The sequence below is a fragment of the Ursus maritimus genome, unplaced genomic scaffold (genome assembly GCF_017311325.1).
Source record: "Ursus maritimus isolate PB19 unplaced genomic scaffold, ASM1731132v1 scaffold_29, whole genome shotgun sequence".
Taxonomy (NCBI): domain Eukaryota; kingdom Metazoa; phylum Chordata; class Mammalia; order Carnivora; family Ursidae; genus Ursus; species Ursus maritimus.
The window spans coordinates 1,168,398-1,173,753 of NW_024425452.1; the positions used below are offsets into that span (position 1 = coordinate 1,168,398).

The following is a 5,356-nucleotide window of genomic DNA, read 5'->3' on the forward strand; positions in this document are numbered from 1 at the left end:
TTTTCAGGTCTGTTTGGCCTCTGGGAAGGATCCTTTGTCCAAGGAAGGCAAGAAGGTAGGAGGACGCTGCCGGCGGCAGCCATATCCTAGCCCACTAGGGGGCAGCAGAGGATGGAGAAGGGTCCCCAGCTCCGCGCTGAGACTGGCAGCAAGCATCTCCCGGGAAGGGCACAGGCTCTGCCCAGTAGTCCTCTGCCCACCCAGACAGCTGCAGGTGCAAAAGCAGCTTGAGCAGTCCCAGAGCCTGATAAGGAGGGAGTCCCAATGCCAAGCCGAACGAGGGGTCTCCCGGCCTTGGTATTAAAGATGGGGAAGGAGCTCAGAATGGGCTCAGTGTGGTCCCCTGCCTCCCCTTCTTTGGTGCCATCTGAGGTTCAGGAGCTCCCTACACAGAACACCTTGCTCTTCACTGTCAGGGACGAGGTTGCTCAACCAGCCTGAATCTCAGAGAGGAGACAGAGACCTCTGACACCCCCCTTCCTAGTCATGCAGCATGCAGGACAGAGTTGTGCCGCTGTTGCGGAACCGGTCTCCAGCTGCAGACCCTTTGAAATGCTCTCAACGGGAGTAGGAAAAAGGACCTTGAAACACTTCCAGAGACGGACTTGGAAGCTTAGGGCACCTGCTAAAGACATTTTTTAGATGCTCCTTCAGGGGAAAGGGAGGGAGAGCTTTCTAGGATGGAAGTCAGTATTTCCCTCTTAACACACTCTGTGGACAAGAGAGCATGAAAATGGGTAAATCACTCTGCCGCTTACTAGCTGTATGTTTTTAAACAAAGTACTTTGTCTCTCTTGGCCCCAGTTTCCTTGTCTGTATAGTGAGGGAAATCGTAGTTCTCTCTCCAGGAGTTACTGTGATGGTTAAATAAAGTAACTGAAGCGCCTTTCACGGCACCTGGCACCTGGCACGCCATCACTAAGCCTGTTCCTGCGCCCTCTGCGGTCCCTGGTATGTTCTGCATCCTGTACCGACTCCGGTTGCAGTATCCTCCTTGGCCACCGGGCGGCGGTGCGGGACCACAGTGCCGGTCTGCGCTCAGCCAGACTCCTCTCGGGGGAAAGCATTCCGCAGCCTGAAGACGCTGTGGAATTGGAGCGTCGGAGAGACTAGGTCTTACCCTCCTGTGCCGGAGTTGCCCTCGCTCCGAGTCTCCACAGCCGGTAAAGGCCCAGGTAGGCAGAGCAAGGGCTGCGGGGGGCGGGGGGGCGGAATCAGGAAATGAAAACGCCAGAGATCGTCAGGCTGGGGAATCCTCCTCTCCCACAGCCCAGACTCCCGAGCTGGCAGATTTAGAGACCCTACCCACTGTCCCATTCCGGCACCTTCCTAAAAGTATGGGTGGGAGGGACAGAGTACCCTTCACGACATCTTCCGGGACCCTTCCGGGGCGGTCTTGCCTAAGCTTGCCTGTTCGATATTTTGACTGGGACACACTTAGACATCCGGGTTAAGACACACACAGACCTGGAAACCATGGACAAGTTACTTAAATTCTCTTTGTTTATCATTGTTTAAAGCACAAATCAAGTTGTTTCAGTCCCTGTTTAAAAATTCTCCAGTGGCTCGGCAATCATACCTGGTATATAACCCAAAACTCCCCACCATGACCTACAAAGCAGGGCCTGACCTTCGGTTTCACCTCCTTCCTCTCTCCTCCCTGCCAGGATGTACCCCAGGCTTCCCACATCTCCGCCACTGCACTGCCAGCTCCCTTTGCCTGGGACTCGGTCTCTCCAGAAGCCTGCATGGCTCTTTCCCTTACTTCATTCAGGCCTCTGCCTCCTCCCCGGGGAGGCTCTCTCCAACCCAGCACAATCTCTCATTCCCGGCACAGAAGGCTGCCCTGCCTAACAGCGAATGATGAGCTGGGGCTTATCTGTTTCCTGTCTTTCTGTCCCAGGAGAATGCAAGTGCCCAGAGGGCCAGGTTCTTGGCATCCTGTTTCTCCGTCAGTAGGAGCTCACTAAATATTTGTTGAATAAATTCATGACTTAATGAATTAATCTACAAAATGTGGAAGCTCAGGAAGAGTCATGGTGGCGACAGCTCTTTGTAAATTTCATTCACTATCTTAGTGTGCACCTATTTCGTGCCTACTGCACAGGCTTTTAGGCATCATCCTTGTTCTTACTCATTGTCATAAAGAGAATGGAATGGGAAATAAATCTGATCTGGGCCCAAAGCACAGACCCTAGGCGCGGTCCATCCTCTTCCCTTCCCTTCCCTTCCTCCATTTTTGGAGGTAGCCATCGTGCCCGCGGAGAGCAAAGCTCTCTGGGCACTACAGAGGTTCCCAAGGGAGGCGGGTGGTGTCCGCATCGTCCCCTGCCCCCATTTAGCCCTCTGGCCCTGAAGTCTCAAAGGTGCAAGAGAGAGGTAAGAAATGCCTCCCTCTCTGTCTCTCTCCTCCATCCCGGATTGCTGCACTCTCGTCCCTCTTCCCCAGAGAGCCGGGTCGCCTGGCCCGAGCCTCCGGAGCTTCCCAGCTAGGGTCACAGCACACGCGCAGGGAAACACTGGCCTGGAGCACCGCGCTCTCCCGCCGGCGGGCGCAAAGCGAAGGCTAAGAGGGGCCCGCGCGCGACGGTAGTGGGTGTTGGCGAGACCCGGGAGGCAAACCGCGTGGAGAGAGGGTGCGGCGGGAGGATAGCGGAGAGCAGCCGGCTCCGGAACGTTTGATTGAGAGCCCCGGCGGGTGTGCGCGCGAGTAACAAGTGTGCAATATTGTGTGCAACTGGCCTGTGCGCGTGGGCACCTACAAGCTCCTGAGGAGGCTGGGTGCACGGAGCTTCAGTGTTTACACAAAGAGCGCTTAGATGAGAAACATTGAAATGGGGGCGGGGGGGGGGCATAGGAAAAGGTCCCTGGGAGCCTGGGGAGGAGGATGGGGGATTAAAGGCGCGATCTCGGCTGGGTTGGGGCGCCGCTGCTCGGCGAAGGGACCCGCCGGGGCAGAAGTGCGGGGAGGGAGATTGCCTGGGCCGGCTTCTCGCCTATTCTCCGCAGAACTTTTTCCCCCTCCCTCTTCCCTCGAGCTGCCTCTCTCGGGGCGGTCTCCAGGGACTGTCTCTCACATCCATTCTCCTTTCCTCCTTGATTTATGCTGCAGAGTGGAACGACCTTCCCTGACCTCATTTTCATGACGGCGCGAGCACACCCGGAGCCGGCTACGCACATTCCGGAGCAGGCGCGCGCCGACACTCACACACTCACGCTGCCACACACACACACACCCGAGACCTGGACTGCTGGACCCTGCCCATGCTTGAGTTCACACCAGCTCCGCCACTGTTCTGAGCACTGCCGGGGCTGTGGACGCTCAAAGAATAGATCCTCATTAGCATCTTGCTTTGAATATCATTTGCATTTTATTCATTTCATGTCAAAACGCTCAGAACTCTCCCCACTCCGCACCTCTCCCCAGAGCTTGAGAGTCGTGGGCCTCCAGATCTAGCCCCTTGCCTGTGGGCCGCGCACTTGCTGGCTGCCCCCACCCTCGCGTGGCCAGAGCACCACAAACACCCACAGCCCCCACAAGAGGGGCTAACCTCTCCTGAGCTCTTGGCAAGTTCCAGGCCCCGCGCTAAGGGCTTAGGTGAATGATTTCATTCAGTCCTTCCAACAACCCAAAGAGGTAAGCACAACGTTGTACCCATTTGATAATCGAGGAAACTGAGGCACAAAGACGCCTTGCTCAAGGTCAAGGAGCTAAAATTGGAGGAAGCGGAACTGAAATCCAAGGCGACCGGACGCCGAAGCCGGAAAGCTTAACCGCTTCGCCGCCCTGCCTCGCTCAAGGTCAAAGCTAAGGTAACCGCAACAGAAGAAAGTCTGTTTTCCTACGTAGAGGAAAGTCATTCTCCGCCCCACCGCGACCCTTCCCCCACCCCGGCCGCTGGGGTACCCGGGCGCATTCTCCCGGCGGGGGCTCGCGGCGCGCCCTCGTCGGGCCGCCCCTTGTCCTGACCCCTTTCCCAGCGAGGGCTCGGCCGAGTCCGGCCGCCGTGCTCTCGAGGTCGTCTGTCGGCGCTGGCTAGTTAAGAAAAATAAACAACGTTCCAAATGGAGGCGATTCCTTTCAACCCAAGCCCCGCCGCCTGCCAGAGAAATGCAAACAGCGGGGGACGGCCCGAGTCCGCCCCGGCCCCTGCGCCCGAGCTGCGGGTGGGAGGGCCAGGCCGCGGTAACCCGAGCCGCCGCGCCGGCTCCCCGCGCGCTGCCCTCCGCCTGCCCCTTCGCCCCTGACCCCGCCGGCGGCGCGCCCGGCCCGCGCCCGCCTTCCCCGGCGCCCCCCACCGGGCCAGGCCCCCGCCCCAGAGCGCCACCCGGGGAGCCCCTGCCGAGTCCCGCGCCCTCCTGGCCACATGGCTTCTGTCGGCATCGCTCCCCTGCGGCGGCCGCGCTCCAGACCTCAATCCTGGGATTATTAAACACCAAGACAGAATGGCAAGGGGTGTCAGAAACCCGCCTGGCAAACTACTGCCTAGTGAGTGGATCGGGGCGGAGGGGGGGGGGTGGCACTGCTTCCAGATGTGACCCCTTCCCATCCTGCGGTGCGCGGCCGGGGAAGCTAGGGGCGCCACCGCACAGTAAGGCCACCACGGGCCCGACGAAGCCGAAGGGGTAGTATGCTGGGGCGCGGGGTGCTCTGACCGGCCTAACCAGGTGAGCATCGCTTCTCTCCCGAAGCCTTGTGCTCCCCGGGTCTTCTGCGGCCGGGAAAACCTGCGTCCCAGGCCGACAGGGGGAGCCGACGGGCGAGTGAGGATGACCCCGCTCGCGTCCAAACCCCACTTCGAGGATACGCAGCTGGGTGTACCGTACACGAAGAACGCGACAGCGCCAACCTCGTTTTTATTGCTGCGCGAATGACTCTGGAGAGTCGCCTTGTTTGCATGTGCGTGCAAACAGTCCCCTGCCCCAGGAGCGGGGATCGGAGGGACTCCTGGGACCCGGGCTCCCTAGCCTCATCAACTTGAGAAGGGGTCGCTGCGTCCGGTGGCCTGGTGGCCCCGCCGATCAGAGCGGCCCAGAGATTCACCCGGGCCTCACCGCTGGCGGGCCACCGTTCCAGGGGCCTGGAACTTGGGGTTTGAAGTGTTGGGGAGGGGCGGTGGCGCACCCGCTTCCTCCGAATTCCTTCACTGAGAAGGTGGGCGGTGCAGAGAGCCGCGGGGAATGCCGAGTAAAGCTCCCATCAGCTTCGCGAGAATCGGGGACAAGCGATGACGAGGACCACAGTGGCCTCCGGCCCCCTTCAGCCCCGGGCTCCTTTTCTCGAGACAGGCGTGGGGGTCTGTTGGTCAGTCTTTAGTGCGTCCCTGCCTCCGCTTTTCAGCTCCGACTGTTGACT

At 59.6% G+C, this 5,356-nt stretch overlaps 1 long non-coding RNA gene across 1 annotated transcript; it reads left to right on the forward strand.

Annotated features, from left to right (window-relative positions):
• Window positions 1-684: 684 nt before the first annotated feature.
• Window positions 685-3,354, forward strand: LOC121105683. Its single transcript, XR_005838311.1, has 2 exons — window positions 685-1,175; window positions 3,113-3,354. It is a non-coding gene; the product is annotated as an uncharacterized LOC121105683 (long non-coding RNA).
• The last annotated feature ends 2,002 nt before the right edge of the window (window positions 3,355-5,356 follow it).